Genomic DNA, 21,050 nt, shown 5'->3' with positions numbered 1-21,050 from the left:
ACCTCCACAGACTCTCCTCAGAAGTTCATCAGGAACAAGAAGGATGGTCGCTCGGGAGTTGGTTCTGGAGTACTGTAAAGGACTGGGGATGGAGGTTGCTCATGATTGTACTGATACCAATCGTCGTAATATGCGGACTCTGCCTGGGTATTCAATGCTTGCCACCTCTGTGTTCACTATTTGCTAACTGTGTTTGCCCTAAGACTCCGAACTTTGAAGCTGAACGCATGAAAGCTTTGTATGATGTAGAAATCCGTAATATGATGGGGATAGACATAAATTGACAAGCTGGCTAGATATGTTGAAAAGGGAGGACTGTTAAAATCTAGATTGCAACGTAAACATTATCGGCGCCATCTTGTCCCCTTTTAGCTCGAATGTGCGCGTATGTAGCAGCCATATTGAACGCCATGGCCTCTCTGCCCACTGCCGATAGCCAGCGCGTCTCTCTCTCTCCCTCTCTGACCCCGCCAGCATCCCCCGCGCGCTGACAGCCCACGTTCTCACATGCTTGGGCCATAAACCACCCCTTCAGCGCGGCCCTGCCTCGAAGCCACATCCCGTACCCGACTAACACCTCCCTCCGTCCCTTTAATGATCACGCATCCTCTGATGAACCCCCTTCGTCTGTGCCCGATTGTCCCGCCCGATCCCAGGCCATCACCTAGCCCTGCGGATACAGTTTATTGCCCCTTACAGTAGGAAGCTGTCCTTCTTCAAAGAATCTATGACTGATAAAAGCCCCCACCCCATGAGATCCGATCAGCCGCACACATTCCGGGAGCCGGCAGGATATCCAGCTGCGCGATAGTCATCACCTACTGAGATCGGGGTGGGGACTTTTACTGTAAATGCGTGTGGGAACGGGTTTGGAGCGGAGATTCCGAGGATGCCTTTCCGTACATCAAAGTATTAACAAGAATGTGTTTTATGTAATAAAGCAATAAACCTGTGTATAAGAGGCCAGGCCTCAAGGATGCGTTTAGAGCACCTCGAGAAGATACCCTGTTGTCTGATTTGACGTGTTCTGCTCCGTCGGAATAAACTCCTGTTTCCTGCCTTCTGTCTCCAGCGCCTGCCTCTTTGTTTGGTAATCTCGAATGGTATGAGAGGCGGCTAACGCCGGGCAAATACTGAAGGGTTCTTGGTCGAATTCGGCCCTACCTTTCGACACTCCTTCATCATGTTAGTCAACTGACGAGGAGAAGTAGAAGCAAGCTTCGATTTTTTGTGTTTCTTATGCTTCTTCCCTGAATGTCCTGATGACCAGGAATGGGAAGAAAACAACTTGGAGCTCTTGGAGTTGGTCTGTGACTTCTCTATTGATCAGGACTGGGACCAAGACTTCCGAGGTGTCACCTGTCGGGCTGCTAGTAGCTTCAGGGACCACTCCCTCAAAGCCTTCAGTGCCATGGCCTGGCAGTCTGAGCACGACTTGGAGTTGTGGTCATGCTCGAGATTCCACAGACACACGAAGTTTAGGCCCGTAACCAACAAGGTGCAATGACAGCCACCACACGGTTTAAAACCTGTCTTACTCAAAGACATCCCACGACACACAAGAAAGAAAAATTCCTCAAAAAAGAATTCGACAAAATGTTGAAAAAAGCCTGTCGAAATGCGACGAGGGGTAGGTCTTTTTCTGGATCAGTGCTAAGTGGCACAGAAAGAAAAGAACAAATGTCAGTGCTCCAAGGTACATAGGTGATGCGGATATCACTTCCAGCGTGGAAGGCGCAGCACCAAGCCAATCGACACCAGCTACTGGTGTGCAGGGGTACTGCTCACACAAAACTATTCCAGATCCAGTGTGATGGATGGGAAAATCAAAGGTGAGGAATCACCTTGCTAGATGTCTCTATCAGATACCCAGATTATCATGTCTATTTCCAGCAAAGGGGGATCCTCACTGGACTGGAAACAAGTATCCTGGGACCAGATTCGAGGTCTATCATTTGTTGCTGTAACACTTTTTGCCCTAAGTGGGATGGGTATGCCCAGACGTGGATCACTTGCTCGCTGTGCCACTGGATTCACGCTAGCCTGGCTGATGAGGGGTGTTACCCCAGTCACAGGATGCCTTTTTCTGGTCCAGGTAGGACCCAACTTGGCAATTCGGGCAAGACTGTTCCCATGAGGAACAGAGTCAAGACTGATTTGCATATGGCTGGGTCTAAACTGGATTGCCGTAGTCAGCAAAATAACAATGGATTTAAACTAGATCTCATGACTGGGGGTGAATATTCGATTCATCCAGCATTTCGTCCATCATTTGTCGCTGCAACACTTTTTACCATAAGTGGGGTGGGTATGCCTGATGTGAGTCCCTTGCTTGCTGTGCCATTGGATTCAAGCAAGCCTGGCTGATGATGGGTGTTACCCCAAAAACGGTCCCAGGATGCTTATTCCCGGTCCAGGGAGGACCCAGCTTGGCAGATTCGGCTGGACTGTTGCCATGAGGAACAGGGTCAAAACTGATTTGCATATGGCTGTGTCCAAACTAGGGTTGCGTAGTGGGCAAAAGAAGGATGGATTTACCCAGATCTCTTGATTGGGGGTGAATGTTTGATTCATTCAGCATTCTGTACATCATTTGTTGCTGCAGCACAAAGGAATATGAAGGCACGAGGTAGAAGCAGGGTAAGGAAAATGAAGGAGGAGGAAAAACAGAGGCACATAACTCATCACTCTAATCTTCACTTCTGATGTCTGCAGGATAAAGTAGATTTCTGTTAGACAAAGCATGTCCAAAGTAACTGGTCATTAAGTTTTCTATGCTTAACTGTAGTAGTGAATGGGTATACCTTTCACTATCAGTATTTTTGTGTAAACAGCTCTCTGTACTTTGATGTCAGTCTTACAGAGGAGAATGGTAACTAGTGCACACATATGCACACATTTTTTCACGTAGAACAGATCTGAATTTTGAAAGAAATTGACATGTCTATCAATTATCAAAACTTGTGGAACTCAACAACATGGTACATCTAGTATGTTACATTGCAGTGTCACCAGCTCCCTTAATGTGACTTAACATAGGTGTTCTGTGAACAATTTCATTCTTGCTTTGAATACAGTCAATCCAAATGCTTTGTGAATACGTGGACGCTAATCATTTGCTGTCCCTGGGTGCATCAAGTGAGCTGCTTCACTTTGTAGAATGGTTCAGTCTTTAAACTGATTCATAAATTCGACCATCTGTTTGTTCCTAGCATACGCTTGTTTGACCTGCATATTACCTGAACACCCTGTTTGACTGATTGGTTCGTGTTGCTATCCAGCACCAGGCTCCTTTTTAAATCGCACCACAAAGTCACATATTTCGGTCAATATCATTGACCTCTCCCCTAAGGGGCACTTGTCCATGTTATGCCACACTCACCCTCTGTTGCTAAGGATTTTACATCTTCCTAAAGAAATCAAATCTTTGGATTATTGGTCTGGCCCCAGAAAGAACGGATCTCTAGTTGAACATTCTTGACATAGGGCAACAAACATGGAGGATACTAAAAACGTAAAGGTTTCTCAATAAAGCAGTGACACACCATTGGTGACTTTTGTTCTTTATGGATAAAGTAGGTCCCCAAGATTTGTTCGGATTCTTTTCAAGATGCCAGGATGACCAGGAAAGATTTCCATAGCTTAACACAAAACCAATATCAAGCTTCGTTATCATAAACTGTGCTTTGCAACTTCACCTGAAGTGACATGCACCCTTTAGTATGGCACCAAGCTAGTGATAACATCACTTCTACCCCAAATTGTTTCCACATCCCCTTCATCGTCAAGTACTTAGAGCACAGAGCCAAAAGAATTAAACACAACAGAAACAGTTGCTTAGGAAGAGAGGTGGAAGGTTTTAAAGGAATCTACAGGAGCTCATTGTCGTGTCGTCCCTGCAATGATGAGACGGACGCGAGTGCTTTATTCATGGAGCTTTATTAATTCTGACCATTCCTCCTTAGTCCCTACTCTCTACTGCCCTCATCCTGTTTCCCCGACTCTTCCTGTTCCTGTCCCCCTTACAACTCCGCCCCCCAAACCACTAGACTGTTACATACTCCATTACTTCTCCCCCTTTCTTAATAAAACAGAATTAAATCATGAAATGTTTACAGTTCCTCAATCAATCGCACAGGTCTGCGGATGGTCCGTCAAGGTCTGAGAGGAGCACCTGCATCCTCATTCTCAGACTCAGCCTGATACTTAGGCCTTAGTATTGCAGGGCTGGTGGTTGCCATCTCCTTGGTTTAGGTTTCTGTTGTCCTGTCAAGAGCATCTTTGACAGCTGGGGTGCACTTTTGGAAATGTGACATGTTACGTGTGATTCTCTTATTTTCAGATACTGCGGTTATCATAGTCACTTTTTGTTGAGTAACCACCAAGGGTTCCGCCCGATATCTACAGTCCGTTTTCTTTTGTTGCTCCTGTTTGACGAGCACCCAGTCCCCTTTGTGAATGGACGGGGATTTGGCCTAGTGTCAGCATAAGACTTCATCTTTTCCTTATGTTTACGATCTGTGTCAGCAATGTCCTCATGTTCACAGTTAACTGAGGTAGCCTGTAAGGTGTCTCCCCAAGTGGGTATCCAGGTCCGGATGGGCCGCCACAGCATGAGAGTGGCAGGGCATTTAAACGTTGTCGCATGTGGAGTGGTTTGATAAGCCCTCAAGACTTCATTTAAGGCAACTTGCGGGTCCTTCTTATCCAGGGAGGCTTGCTGAAATGTCTTTTTCAGAGTGGCCATGAAACGTTCCACCATTCCGTTGGCCTGTGGCCACAAAGGAGTGATTTTACGATGTTTTAAATCAAGGTGTTTGGCAAACTCCCCGAACTTTTGACCATTGAAAGGTGGCCCATTGTCTGTTTTGACCTCTTTCGGAATACCCCAGGCGGCAAACACTTCATCCAGGACAGCGATGGTACTAGTAGCCTTGGTGGACGAGACGAACTGTGAGATGGGGAATCTTGAATATTCATCCATAAGAACTGGAATGTATTTGCCTGATTGAAGGGGTCCAAAGAAGTCTAAAGCAATTTCCTGCCAGACACCACTTGGTAGGATAGACATTTGAAGGGGAGCAGGAGGCTCTCCCTGGTTCACCAGTTGACATTGAGGGCAGTCCTTGAGGGTTAGTTCAACCATCTGATCTAGTAGTGGAAACCACACTCTCTCTCGTGACGCTCTTTTAGTGGCTACGACCCCACGATGACCCTCGTGAGCTAACTCCTTGACGAAGTTGCATAGGGATGACTATCCTTTGATCTCGTAATATGATCCCCTCTGTTGTGACCATTAGTTTGTCTCAGTTCTTGTCTTTCACTGAGACCTCGGTTGTCATCATCATTGGAATGTCGCCACGTGTTTGTTTGTATACGAAGCTTCACTTGTTGCAAAATGTCATCCTGAGCGGTGGTCTCACAGATGGCTTCTAGCGGGACAGCCGGTGGTTTGGCTTAATCGACCAAAATGAATATATTCCTCTGCCAGTGATGGCCCCGAAGCACGTGAAATTCTGGGATGCCTCGACATATAGTCAGCCGGATTGGCAGACTTCCCGGGTTTGTGTATGATGGTATAAGTGTATTCCTGTAGTCGCAAACCCCATCATTCTATCCGAGGAGGCATCTAGGCTCTTGGGTTGCCAAATATGTTGACTAATGCCTGGTGGTCCGTGACTAACGTGAAATGCTTGCCTTACACAAAGATATGAAAGTGTTCACATGCAAGACTCTCTTTCTCTGGATATGAGAGTAGCCTTCTCAGTGTCCGTTAAACTCCTGCTGGCATATGCAACGATGTGTCAAACTGCGCAAGAATGGCCCCTAGGCCAACAGGGCTGGCATCAACCGTGATTTCCGTTTTCCTTTTGGGGTTGAAGTAAGCCAATTTATCTGTCGATTCAACGGCCCTTTTGATCTCTTGAAATGCTTGCTCGCATTGTGGTGTCCACTTAAATGGCTCTCATTGCCTGGTGAGGTTACGCAACGGATAACTGATGGTGGCATAGTCTCTTATATACCTGGAACAGTAACTTGCCATTTCTAGAAAAGATCTCATGTCACTAACGTCCTGCGGGACTCTTCGTGTCATTCAGAGCGGCCACCTTCCGGGGGTCAGGTTTCATCCCTGCTCCAGAAAATATGTGTCCAAAGAATTTCAAAGTGGATTTGTGAAATTCGCACTTCTCTATGTTGAGTGTGAGGTACGCTTCTAGGAGGGCATGGCAGACTATCCAACGCCGTGTCATGGTCTTGGACATTTGCACCATACACTAAAATGTCATCAATGTAATTCAGTGCGTTTGGGATGTGATGGATTATCTTTCTTATGGATTCTTGAAATATTTCCGCGGCGGAAGAGACACCGAAACTGAGCCGCTTAAATCTAAAAAGTCCAAGATGAGTGGCAAAGGTGGTGATGTATCGTGATTTGTCGTGCAACTCAAGCTGGTGGTATCCCTTATTCAGCTCTAACTTGGAGAAGACTTGAGCTCCATTTAGAGACGCTATCATATCACTCAAATGCGGCCCCGGATGACGCTCTCGCTCAATAGCCATATTTGGGTCCCTCATGTCGACGCAGGGGCGCACTTTCTCGGTATTACACTTTTTTGGCACAATCACCACTGGTGAAACCCACGGGGTAGGACTTTCCGTTCGCTCAATAGTGTCAGCTTGTAATAGTTCTTGTAGTTCATCCTCCACAGCCTTCTGGAGGTGAAAGGGGACCCGTCTGTGATGTTGGGCAATGGGTGTCACCTGTTCATTTATATGTAAGCGTACCTGACATCGTGCCATTTTTCCGAGTCCTGTGAACAACTTGGGAAACTTGTGGATGATGTCTGGGTCATCATGTGCTCGATATATAATTTCCACTAGCCAAAGTCGCTCAGCGGTGGGAAGGCTGAGGAGACAGTCCGCTTCCGGTCCTTCAATCACACGTATGTAGGCTGGTACAGACTGGTCCTTATGAGTGAGAGTGGTTGCAAACTTTCCTAGACACGGAAGTGGTTTTTTCGACATCCAGGTGTACACTCTGACATGTGCAGGGCTCAATGAAGGAATTGGTTTCAATCTCTGGTATTCAGTCACTGGAATGTAGTTTAGGGAAGCGCCACTGTCGAGCACAAACTTCGCCGCGTGATTTCCTACGCGAATGTCTAGTCGTGGGTGTTTCTTGAGCTGATCCGGGTCAGCCACCATGCAGATGTACTTGTCACTGTCCTGTGACACAGGTGATGCCGACCTTGATTCTCGTGAAGGTGACAGTCTCAGCCACTGCGATTTGCGAGACTCTCGGCTCGACTGTGAGGATCCAGAGGACGATCCTTGGCGGTCTCGGACTGCTTTGGTGTGATGTCGCACAGTTGTCGGGCGAGACGATCTTGTCGGGTCTTTTGGTCTGTCCTTCCTATGGTCCCCACAGACATTCTCAAAATGATTGTCTCTCCCACACTTCCGGCATTGCTGCCCAAGCGCTGGACAGGCATCTGTGTGGGGAAAGTCATAACCACATTGGTAGCATTTGAGAGGACGCTCCCGTCTCTTGTCCCTTCTGCCGGAGTCATGACGTTTGTGTCCTGTATATCTATAATGAGATTTAGGTCTCGACGTCCTCCGCCTATCATGGGAGTGTCTGCGAGTCGTACGTGCTTGAAGTCGGAACGCCTGCTCACGCTTTTCCACACGTCCCGCTTCCATCTTTATGGGATGTTCTTCCATCTGAACGTAAACTCTGGTAATTTCTTCGATCTCATCAAGCGTGTGGCTCTTCCTTAGGAGGCGTCTTCGGAGAGTTTCTGATTGACATCCCTCTATGATACGCAGTCTGATGGCGTCTTCCGTGGAGAAGTTGTCAAAATCACAATATCGAGTGAGCCTTCGAAGTCTGGTGATGAATGTGCTCATGGGCTCTTCCTTCTCCTGTGATGCCAAATTAAAAGTGTATCTTTCATAATCTACATTTCTCTTATGTAGGAACTTTTTGTTCAGGGCATCACGTACTTTGACGTATGTTCCTGCGTCATCAGTCGGCAATTCTTTGATGAGTTGACTAATCTCCTTCCCCACCAAGTTACGGAGCGCAATTAGTTTCTGATCTTCTTCAGTCACTTGCGAGCCTTGCATAAAATCTTCAAAATCCTCAAGCCATTCTTGCCACCTGAGACCCATTCCTCCTCCAGCTACAAGTGCAAGTGGTTCCGGAGGACGTAAATATGAGACACCCATTATGCCTAATCTGTTGGTCGCAGCTGGAGCTGGCGCTCCTCTCGTTGGCGATGTCGCCATCTTGCTTTCGTTTCGTGTTTGCCAAGGCTTATGCCGGTTATCAGTCAATTGACTACTGAGAGAGAAACTCCTTCGGCCCTTGTTCACTAGCGTTTCTAGATCCTTTGCTTGCTGTCCTTTTTTATTTCTAGTCAATTATCTCACTTCGCGCTGGATATGTGCTTCGGGATTTGCATTTGCTCGCGCTTGCTACATTCAGGATTTGCATTTGCTCGTGTTTGTTATATTCAAAATTTGCATTTGCTTATGCTTGTTACATTCGGGACTTGCATTTGCTTGTGCTTGTTGCATTCAAATCTTGCATTAGCTTATGCTTGTTACATTCAAATCTTGTATTTGCTTGTGCTTGATGTAAAACTCATGGTCGCCTGACCGTAAGATGGCCGCCCAAAATCGTTGATAGGGGATAGGAGCAGGCGCCTGACTCCAAGACGGCCGCCGTCTGTGAGATCTCGTTCTCAGCGAGATTTGGTCTCACATCACTCCCAGCTTCTCGCTATGCAGGCGGGCACTCACTACGCAGGATTTCGATCCCGGTGCACTTCAAAGGCCAGGACTACTGCACTTCCTCACCGGCAGGCTTCACAGGCACAGGTGAGATCGGGGTGGGCTCTCGATGTAGACGTCTCCGCGCCCACCGTGTTCGCAGTTGGGGTGGGCACCCAAACTCCACGCACATCGGCGCTTTCAGGCCCACGCTCCACATGACCTCCACGTCGGTGAGCTCCGATTTAGGGACACGCTGCCGGTGGTCTCACTCCTGTCACAGCACGCGCTCAGAGGAGGGGGGGGCACACTCGTTGCGACGGCGACGCCAACGATGGCCCACAGGAACAGATCACTTGATCAGGGAGCAGCGCATTTGCACCGCGCAATCGATCCCACCCTCGTCGCCAGTTGTCGCGTCGTCCCTGCAATGATGAGACGGACGCAAGTGCTTTATTCATCGAGCTTTATTAATTCTGACCATTCCTCCTTAGTCCCTACTCTCTACTGCCCTCATCCTTTTTTCCCCGACTCCTCCTGTTCCTGTCCCCCTTACAATTCCGCCCCCCAAACCACTAGACGGTTACATACTCCATTACACTCATGTATCCATTAGAACACATTATAGAAGGTAAGAAAAATGTTCTAATGGATAGTGGTCCTCTGGGAGACAGGCTATAAAGACAACATGGGATCCATTTGGCTTTTTTCAAGGTGGTGATTCTCTGGGAGACAGCCCATACAGACGACATGGGGAGCTGTCTGGCTTTTTTCTTTTCACCAGCATGGCACTTCACAAATAGTGAAGGCAATCCGACCACAAATGAAATAGGTTCAGAAATTACATGACAAGCACTCGTAGCCTTAAGGGATATCAATTGGGACAGATTTAAGTCGTTTGTAAAAAGGTTTTGGTTGAAAAAATTAAAAAGGTTTGAACTCCGTGCTCAAGGATACTGTTGCGAGGAGCCTTAAAAAATCTAAAGAACTGGCCTAACTATCATCTGTGGGGAATGATGGGGCCCTGCAGGAGGGGTGATGCTGTGAAAGCCACAGCGACCATTTTTTTCTCCTTGCTTGGTGTAACCTATGTGGTAACATTACTCTTTATTCTCTTTTTTTCCTTTCAAAAAGTTTGTGAAAGATGTTTTCCAGTACTTTTCGTAACATGCTGACTATTTATTTCAATTTGAGGCCTTTTTTACCGAAAAATGAATTAGTTTAGGTCCTGTGGGGGGAGCTGGGTCCAACAAAGCAGAGGAAATACAGATTCTTACCCACTGTCATAGCCAGGAAAACAAAGTATTGATGTGCCCCTGGCATTCTTCATTACTACCCCCCAGCAACCTTAGCTAAGCTGGGAGTATTACTTTGATCTTCAAGGAATGAGCTAAAAAAGTTATATATCCTTCTTTAGGGTTTCTAAGATTGGACAGGTAGAAAACATGTGAATAATATCAGCTTCCGTACTACGGCATCGAGGCAGAGGGCCCCTGCTCAGCACCAAGCACCCCCCCCCCCGCCTCATTGAGCAATCTTGGCCGGTGTATAATAAAGAGAAAAGATTGTTCTATAGCGCCTGTAGCCCAAACAAACACAAAATGGAATGACCAAGTTTTAGCGAGTCTAGAAACCCGACTTTTCCATTTCCGTATCTGGCCATTACTTCACCTATAATAGGCTGCAAAAACAATTTTTAAGCACAGGTTTGTGCAAAAAGAATTTTCACAGATATAGATATGTACATATATATATATATGTACATATATACATATATATATATACGTATATATATACATATATACACATATATATATATATATATATATATATTACCTACTGGCGGTAGTTATAGTTAGGATTGATTTCCATAGGGAAATCGCAACATTCTATTTGGAATAACTTTGGCGCCGGTTGAGGAATCGACCTGAATTTTTCAGCAACTTTGCCTCGCGGCGCTCCGCTCCTTCTCTGAAAGTTTGGGGGGGATTCGTCAAGTGGGGGCCGAGATAAAAGGGGGTCCCAAAACGTGTTTTCCCCATGTTAATTTCCATAGGGCGGTCGGTCGCATTTTTAGCTCGAATGGCCGAATGGATTTTCACCAAACTTGGCAAAATTGTAGGGACTGGTAGCCCGATGTGCCTTTGCTATGTCTCAAGATATGTGCTCCAAAGGATTTTGAGTAATTTAGGTTCAAAAAAATTTATATATCTATGGTAGCGCCCCGGTACGCGCACCGGGGAGGGCTCCGGGCGCGCCACGCGACTTGCGCACGGGAAGCTGATTGACTCTCGGGTGTCTGTAAACATTCGAAACAGACCGAGACACAAGAGGTGGCTAAAAACAAAAGGGGGAAATGATCAAAAGGGGGCAGGGTACACCCCCCCTGACCCCCTAGGTTTGATGTGGGGGCCATAAAAGGGTCCCGCGGGACAAAAAATTTTTTTTATTTTTTTTCGATTTTCACGGGGGGAGCGCCCGGTACGCGCACCGGGGAGCGTACCGGGGAGCGTACTTTGGTGAAAAATAGTGAAAATAATAGTGTAAAATAATCATTTTGAGTGATTACAGGTAGGGTAGCTCTGAAAAGAGCTTTTGGGTTCTGTGGCTGTTTTAGATACCTACAAGTACGTCCCACACACACCCACACGCACACAACCCCACACCCCCACACCCACACACTCCCCACACACACTTCACACACGCACACCTCCACCCACACCCAAACACCCCACCCCCCCACACCGACACCTTACACATCCACACCCACACCCACATCCCACACACCCACACTCACACCTCACCCCCCCAACACGCACACACACACGCACACACAGATACCTTACAGACACACCCCACACATCCCACACACACACCTCCCCCCCCCACACACACACACCTCACAGACACATCCACACATCCCACACATACATACACATCCTACACACATACCCCCACACCCACACACACCCCACACACACCTCACACACCTACACTCTCACCTACACCCAAACACCCCACACACCCACACACACACACACACCTTACACACCCACATCCCCACCCACACCCACATACCCCACACACCTATACACCTCATCCCCCCCAGACACACATACACACACATACACACCTCGCAGACACACCCCGCACATCCCCCACACACACCTCCCCCCCCCACACATGGGGAAAACTCAGTGAAACACTAAAATAATAATTTAAAGTGCTTAGAGGTAGGGTATCTCTGAATAGAGTTGTTGTGTTGTGTGGGTGATTTAAGTACCAACATGTAGGTACCAATGCAGAGTCTTAAATTCAATGTACACCTTTTTTATGTAGATATCTAGCATGTTTTTATAGAAGTTATTGTGGTATATGGAATCCATACCATAGTCTGTCAGGAAAGCAGAAAGAACATGGAGGCAGGAGATGAAAAAGAGATGTCAAATACACATTGGAGATAATATAGTGGGATAAAAGAAGTATCTATGAGCAAAATTACTATTTAACACAAAAAAGTTGCACAGTATACTATAAGTCTGACTTTACATTATAATCAATTTGGTACTAGTTTAAGAATTAAATATAAAAATGAATAATGTCTCAATTTTAGAATTATTAAATATACATTTATTTTTCAGATTCTTTTTCTAAATTAAACATAACTTCTATCATTTGACTGTCAGAAACGTCCTCATATTGAATTAACAAATCCACAGATTCTACACATTGTAGAAGTTCATGGTCCCGTGATTCATCCATGAATTCCAAGTTATTGGGTTCAATGATTTCTTCATTGTTTATCTCTAGGACAATTTCAAAGGAAACGTTTTGTTCTCCTTCCATTTTTGTGCTGAAATTTGCATTAAAAAAAAAACAGGAGAAATATGGCACTGTGGGTTTAAGTTCAGACAGGTAGTTTGGATTTTTTAACAGTGAATTTATCTTTGGGTAGTGTATGGTATCAGACTGGAAGTAGAAATATAAAAAAGTGTATGTGATGAAGCCTAAGTAAATTCATAATTATACAAGACAAGCCTAAATCCATCCATAACTATAACAGAGAAGTCTATCTAAATCTATAACTATTACAGAGGGATAGTATAAAACTATCAGAAAAAGTTTTCCAAATTAACTTAAAGTGCACAACATACTTCAGTTTTAAAAATAACAACTTACCTTTCAAAAAGCAGTTTAAGTTCTCAGTGAAAATTTTCTTGAAATCTACTTCAGGAGGTAGTAGTCAAAATGGCTGGGTTTTCCACTCTTTCTTTATATATATTTATGTACATAACCAATCAAATGTCAGGGAAAAAAAGTAGAAAATGAAAGTAACATTTTAATTGGTTGTCAATTCTAACACTTCAGGTGTGTTTTTGTGAAGTAATTTACCTCAGGATATTTAGACAGTGCTAGAGCTCAAATGGCTCAATGGAATTCCACCAAATTTGGGAAAATGGTAGGGACTGGTATGTAGTATGGCCTATTCTATATTTGGTGAAAGTGTCTCCAGTGGTTTTTATGTGAATTAACTTTTATCATTTTTTGGGAGCGCTTCCCGGTGCGCGCCCCGGTACGCGTACCGGCAGCGCTACGGCAGTCCTCCATTTTGTTTTCGGTAGATTTAAGACAGAAAATGGAGGACAAACAACGTTGGGAATGGGTATAAGGGGGCATCGTAGGCACTCCCTGACCCTCTAGGTTTTCTGAGGGGGTCTTAGGAGGCCCAAATAGGCGGGAAAAAAACATTTATTTTTTGCGGGGGGAGCGCCCGGTACGCGCACCGGGGAGCGTACCGGGGAGCGTACTTTAGTGAAAAACAGTGAAAAAAGTTAGAAAAAGATAATCATTTGGAGTGATCAGAGATAGGGTAGCCCTGAAAAGGGCTTTTGGGTTCTGTGGCTGATTTAGGTACCTACAAGTAGGTACCAATGCACAGTCTTAAATTCAGGAGGAATATTCTATTCCCCTCATCTGAGAAGTGCACACCATCTCCTCTGTAGATATCTTGCATGTTGTAACGCAAGTTGTTGTTGTATATTGAACCCATTCCATAGTCTCTCATGTAAGCAGAAACAGATTTATTCACATGTTTCCGTGCTTTCTCAAATTGTGGACAAAATTGGTTGGACCACTTCCATTTCTGCCTTTGGCATATATTGGAAAATACCAAGGCAGTTTGAGGAAAAAGTGCCATCAATTGTTCAAAGGTGTCCTTTAAAAGCATTTCCAGACCTACCCCAGTCAAAGTGCCTAAGTCATTTCCACCACAGTGCAGAATTATGAGGTTAGGGTGTGGCAAATGCAAAAAGGTTTTCACCAATGGTATCAATTGGTGACATCTCAATCCTCTCTGGCCAATCCATTTAATATTCACATTTGGTAAATCAAGGTTGTGAAAATTTCTGGTAGCTGCATACCTTTGAGCCCAGTGGATATAGCTATGTCCAATAATCCAGACAGAATACATGGTAGAGGAGGTTCTGGTGCAGTCAGATGAATTGTAGGAATAAAATGGTAGTTGGAACAGTAGGAGTTTGCAAAAAAAAACCTGTGGAGTTTCAGTGCTCTTGAATCACAAGCAATGATTGGTACGTTGAGATAGTTGAAAACTGTATGTTAGGTAAGCATGGGCGCAAAATCCGTTCCGCTCGCGGATTTTTCGGATTTTCGGTAAATCCGCGAACTCTCGCGGATGTGGCGAAAATACGCAAATCCGCGCGCGGCGGATTTTTTGCTTGTGTTCGCACTGCTCGCGAGCCGCGGCGCGGGCAGCAACAATCTCGCACTCGCGAAATTACAAAAATTACAATTGGGGAGGGGTGAAGGAAGTGACCCAGTATCCAACTTCCTCTTCCTGTCCAGCAAGCTCCTCCCATTGCTTAGTCCATTTCCTGGCCACTTTGAATTCGATCTTGACTGGGAAGGATTACTTTTTGTGGATGCTGCTGGAGATTTGGCTTTGAGGCCTTTTGGATTACTTTTTGATTAGAAATTTGATTTACAAGTAAGTTGATAAGTTGATGTTGTTTGTTTGTGGTGATTTTTGTGTGTGTTTTTCGACTTTTTGGGGTGGGTTTGGGGGCTGGCTATGTGTGGGAGGCCATTTTGAGGCATGGTCCTGCAGGTCCTGGCCATGTGGATGGGGTCAATCGGCCATTTTGAAGTCAGGCAGTGTGTTTTGTGCCCTATGCCCACCCAGTCTGCTCTGATTGCTTTCATTATGCCCAGGGGGGCTCGAACTCCCGCGGATTACCCGAAAATTGGATTTTAAAATTTTTTTTTGCCTGTGTTCGCACTGCTCGCGTCCCGCGCAGCAACAATCTCGCACTCGCGAAATTGTAAAAATTACAATTCTGCACATGAATTGAAAACTACCAGGCTTAGTTATGGGTGCATGCATGATACAACTGTTTTCTTTAATTTTAACATTATTCTGGCCAGGGCATGGATGGCATTGGATTGTTGTGATTTTTGTGTGTTTTACGACTTTTTGGGGTGGTGTTGGGGGCTTGCTATGTGGGTGGGGGCCAGTTTATTGCCTGGTCCCGTGTGGGTGGGGGTCTAGGGGCCATTTTTAAGCCAGTTTGTGTGCTTTGTGCCATAGGCCTGCACCCAGTGTGCTGTGATTTTATCATGCCCAGGGGGCCCAGAATCCGTCTGTTCGCGGATTTTGCTGGTTATTCGCCACGTTCGCGTCGTGAAGCAACAATCTCGCACTCGCGAAATTGCAAAAATTGCAATTTCGCACCAGAAAACCACCAGCAGGCAGCATAAACCTTCTGAAACTTGATGGATGGCATTGGATTGTGGTGATTTGATTGGTGTTGTGTTTTTTGACTTTTTGGAGTAGGGGTTGGGGGCTGGCTATGTTGGTGGGGCCCTTTTGAGGCATGGTCCTGGCCATGTGGATGGGGGTCAAGCGGCCATTTTGAAGGCAGGCAGTGAGCTTTGTGCCATAGGCCTGCACCCATTTTGCCTTGCTTTCACCCATTGTGCCCAGGGGGAGTCAGTGGTACATGAAACTATAACCCTCTGTGTGTGTGCTATCTTGGATCAATGTTAAATTCCTGTTTCCCAAAAATTTAGCAATTCTTAATTTTGAAATTTCCATATTGTGTGGTGTGCACATGTGTATTCATAAATGCCTACTTGCAAACTATTTATTGAAGCGCTACATATGCAACATATATTTACTGATGTTCCTCTGTCTTCGTTTGCTTTTAGGTGCACAAAGTCAATAACTCCGCATCATCGTTGAGCATCAGTGCCAGGAAGAAGTCCTGCTGCGGCCTGCTGTTCCGACATCTGAAGAAGATGGCTCCAAAAAGAGGTGCCCGTAGCTCCTCTTGCAAGAAAGATGTCTCTACTAAGGAGAAGAAGAAGCAAGTGGCACCACTTACCAAGGAGACTGGTGGCTCGACCACTAAGTTTTTGTGGAAAAAACAAAAGTCCACCATGAGTGCTGCACAGGTAGCCTGTTTAGTGGTTGAATCACCAACGACCAGTGATGTTGGCTCATCGCAAGAAAGTAGCAGCACACCATCAACACAGGTTGTAACTCATCTCACAAGTACTATTCAACAACCAAAGCCGCAACAACAACTGCATGGGCTACTAGTACAAGCACAAGTACATGCGCAAGGAGCTATCCGAGAAGGAGCTGTCCGAGAAGGAGCTGTCCGAGAAGGAGCTGTCCGAGAAGGAGCTGTCCGAGAAGGAGAAGGTCGAGAAGGAGCTGGTCGAGAAGGAGAAGGTCGAGAAGGAGCTGGTCGAGAAGGAGAAGGTCGAGAAGGTCGAGAAGGAGAAGGTCGAGAAAGAGAAGGCCGAGAAGGAGAAGGCCGAGAAGGAGAAGGCCGAGAAGGAGAGGTCCATGGAGAGTTGCAAGTAGAGGTCAGTGAAGAGGCCCATGTAGCGGCGCATGGAGCGGTGCAAGTGCCCACAATGGTTCTTCTTCCAGGAGTAGGGGCACAGGAGGAAATTGACTTTGGAGCCGGGGTATCATGTCAGGAAGACGAAGGCACTCCTCCTGATGATTCATTTTCTCCCAGCTCCCCAGCAAGGAAAAGATCAAGGAGTGTGTGTAGAAGTTCCTCTTCAAGCCCCGCTCCATCAGATGATCTGGATCTAGATTGGCAACCATCTCCGACGTCTGAGAGGGAGGCACACCACTCGCTGCGAAAGGTATCAAAAGTTAAAAGGAAGGGCCCCGGAAAGCTCATACTTATGGATCCGAACGCCGGACTTGATGAAGTGGTTCATTCTGATGTTGATGAACAGGATGACAGCAATGACCTAGTCATCACACACGTCATTCCAGCCACACCGGCCATATAGCAGACAGACATTTATACCCTATCCCGACGTCATGCTGAGCGTGACCCTGGCGACGTGGCACTGGTAGCACCACCAACGCAGTCAAGTAGTACAACAAGTTCAACAAAACCTACAGCTCCCATATTTTCTCCCCAGAGGGGGACTCCATCCAGCTCGACTCCCTCAAGTAGGGTTGCTGCAATAATTGCACAACCCAGTAGATGTCTGCAAGGCTCATCCACCCCTGCTTCATCTGGCATTGGCAGTATCATCTCATGCGGCAAAACCAGAAGTTTCCAGTCCCCAGTTTGGAACTTTTTTAGTGTCCATGCAAAGTATGATAACATAGCCGTTTGTTGCATTTGTAAGACTAGAGTTAGCCGTGGTAAGACTGGTACCAACTATGGAACCGGAGGCCAGATAGGTCATCTTCAAAGAAGGCACGCTGTCGTATGGTTTGCGCACCTAGCAAACATCAAGGAAAAGCAATCCCACAGGGCAAGTGGCCAAAATATACCCATACTAGGTGTTTCATCTGAAGATGACGGGGAGGTAGAAGAAGCGTCAGACATTTGTCCGGTTGCACCCAGTACCCCTGGCAGCACCACACCCTCCGGAACACATAGGAGGCACACTGAGAGTCTGGGAGACACACCAATGCGGAAAATGTCAACACTGAGCACAAGTGGGTCGAAGAAGGCATCAGCATCATCCAGTAAATTTGTCCAGCGCACCATTTCAGCCATGTTCTCCTCAGAAGCGCAATTTCAACGCAACCGCCCAATTGTACGCCTGTATAACACTAAGCTGGCTAAAATGCTAGCGGTGGACCTTCTCCCTTTTTCGTTTGTCGAAAATGTGGGTTTTCTTGAACTCGTGGCAACACTGGCCCCTAAATGGAAGGTTCCTAGCCGGTTCTATTTTGCCAGGGTTGCTGTTCCAGCATTACATAAAGAGGTGCTTGAGTTGGTTGGGGCAGCTTTGCAGAAGAGTGCTGTTCACACTATACACCTGACAACAGACATGTGGACCAGTTGCCAAGCCCTTGATTACATGTGCATCACTGCACACTGGGTCTCTTTTTCAGGGGTTGCAAAACAGATAAATGCAGGTGGTGACTTGGCCGAGATTTTTAAGGGTGCTCGTAAACATGCAACATTAGCCATGTTTGGCATGGAGAAAAGTCATACTGCAGCCAACATTTTGGATGACTTTAACAAAAAGGTCTCGCAATGGCTGCCCCCAAGAAATTGCAAGGTTGGTTATGTTTCTACTGATAATGGCAGCAATGTAGTTAAGGCCATGGAGAATGGTTACTATTTCAGAGTGCCGTGTTTGGCGCACTGCATGAACCTTGTCGTGCAAAAGTTCTTGAAAAAAGAACTTGCAGTCGACAAAATACTGACCATCTGCAGAAGAATATGCACACATTTCAACCATTCTTTTAAGGCCCGGAAGGAGCTGAGGCGCCAGCAAAATGTACGTAGAATGCCAGTGAAAGCACTTATCCAGGAGGTGGCGACACGTTGGAACTCAACCTTCTACATGCTTGAGCGTCTGCATGAGCTGTTTCCAGTAGTCAATGAGTATTTCTACAACCTGGGTGGTGATACGACAGAAATGATGCTAGCGGTGGAGCAATGGCAGCTAGTTAAAAGCCTGACAGACATGCTTTGTCCTTTTGAAGTCTTCACGCGTGACGTCAGCAGGGAGGACTGTTCTTTGAGCAAAGCTATCCCATTGTTGCTGAAGCTCGAGCACCAAGTCAAGGTGGTGTCTTCAGAATTAAAAGATGCTGGAAAGAATGAAGCATATGAGTTGGCGCAGAGATTATTACAACGCCTAGTTAGCAATAAACGACTTGTAAATATCAAGAAACAACAGCACTACATTCGTGCTACTATAATGGATCCACGTTACAAAAAGCCATTGTTTGGCAAAGTAATAATTCCTTTTGAAACATCAGATGTTACAGAGTACAAAGGTTGGCTAGTTCAGTCAGCCATTCGTTTTGAAAGAGAGCGGAAGGAAACTGTAGAAGACAGTACTACTAGTGAATCAGCAGGCCATCAGGCGTCCCAAAAAAACACTTCTGCATCTGTGCCCGTGGCAGAAGTGAGTGACTTTTCCTCTGAGCCGTTAACCACACCAGCAACCGTATCATCTGCACCAGGCCCAGGCGATATGTCTGAAGCGGATTGGCTAAGTGAGCTAGGGTTTCCTTGTCCCAGAAAGGACACAGAAGTGCAAAGTACAGGAATCCGTATGGTGCAGGCCTATCTGGATGACTCAACAGCGGTCAATATTACTGAGGACCCATTGGCGTATTGGCATGGGAAAAGAAACATATGGCGAGAGCTCACCAACCTGGCTATCAATTACTTGTCTTGCCCACTCGCAAGCGTGTCTTCAGAACGTGTTTTTAGTTCTGCTGGTGGCATTGTGACTTGCAAAAGGTCCCGCCTCTTGCCCGCAAATGTGGAGCGGCTCACCATGATAAAGATGAACCAGCACTTCATACCACCAGATTACAAAGTACGAGAATGCACGCAGGAAGAAGAGGACACCGACCTACCTGAGGAAAGTTCTCCTCAGTTACCAGAAGTACTACCGACTCAATTTGCAGAGTTTGAGGACGAGCTCTGCTTCCCTGACAGCGAGTTCTGAAAATGAGTCAATGATTCATTAACTTTAACATTAGTCCTTATTCACTTTTATTCCTGTGTGTCTGTCTTTCTTTTTTTAGCAAGTGCTTCATCACATTCACAACAAAACTGTAATCAACCAATCAAACAACAAGCCCATCAGCAGAACTGTCTTGATTTTGATGCCGCAGCATTCCTCAGGTTCACAACAGTTAGTTGACAAGAACTCAGTCCTGGTCGTCTATCCTCCTCCTCCAGACTCACCCTATCCATTTCCCGTAATGCTGATGCCTGGAATCTGCACAATGAAGAAACTTACGTTGACGAGTCCCCTAAAGAGGGACTGTCTGGAAGTAGTGAGTCCTCATTTAAATACATTTTGCTAAGTGTGACTTTTTTGCGTTTGGGTTTACGGGTCTTGGCTGGGCCATTGCTGGCAAGGTCTATTAAGGGATGAAATTGGTTAGGCATTTACTTTGGAAAACATTTGGCCTATTACACGTGAACGTTTAGGCGTTATTATTGCTCGCTTGCCTGTCTTAGGGGTGCTGTCTGTGGGGCTTCTAGGATTTTGGGGTCTGTGAGCACCGCTGCCATATTTCTAATGTTGATTACTTTTGTTTTGCAGAAAATCCACGCCGGGAAACTCCAGTTGGGGCCCTGCTGCAGAACGCTTTAGGACACTGTGAATTCCAAGTGGAGCCAGCCCTCAAACACAAATTACAGGTAAGATAAGCGTTTGGATGGGAGGTAGTATAATGGAGTATTAGGAGAGGCGAGAGAGTGACAGTGGTACTAGTAGTAAAGTCCTAGGACTCTTCAATTAACAAACTCTGTGACAGGCATTTACTTTGGAAAACATTTGGCCTATTACACGTGAACGTTTAGGCGTTATTATTGCTCGCTTGCCTGTCTTAGGGGTGCTGTCTGTGGGGCTTCTAGGATTTTGGGGTCTGTGAGCACCGCTGCCATATTTCTAATGTTGATTGCTTTTGTTTTGCAAAAAATCCACGCCGGGAAACTCCAGTTGGGGCCCTGCTGCAGAACGCTTTAGGACACTGTGAATTACAAGTGGAGCCAGCCCTCTAACACAAATTACAGGTAAAATAAGCGTTTGGATGGGAGGTAGTATAATGGAGTATTAGGAGAGGCGAGAGAGTGACAGTGGTACTAGTAGTAAAGTCCTAGGACTCTTCAATTAACAAACTCTGTGACAGGCATTTACTTTGGAAAACATTTGGCCAATTACACGTGAACCAACACGATGACAGTGTTCAGTAAAACGAACTTACTGCAAAACCACCACCCACC

At 46.1% G+C, this 21,050-nt stretch overlaps 1 protein-coding gene across 6 annotated transcripts in view; it reads right to left on the bottom strand.

The window, feature by feature from the left end:
• Window positions 1-21,050, bottom strand: part of ATP8B4 (ATPase phospholipid transporting 8B4 (putative)) — a 4,589,528-nt gene that overhangs the window by 1,812,954 nt on the left and 2,755,524 nt on the right. The window lies entirely within an intron of this gene.

Source organism: Lissotriton helveticus, chromosome 3_2 (genome assembly GCF_964261635.1).
Source record: "Lissotriton helveticus chromosome 3_2, aLisHel1.1, whole genome shotgun sequence".
Taxonomy (NCBI): domain Eukaryota; kingdom Metazoa; phylum Chordata; class Amphibia; order Caudata; family Salamandridae; genus Lissotriton; species Lissotriton helveticus.
The sequence above is the reverse complement of the archived record's forward strand: the minus strand, read 5'-3'. Positions and strand labels throughout refer to the sequence as shown.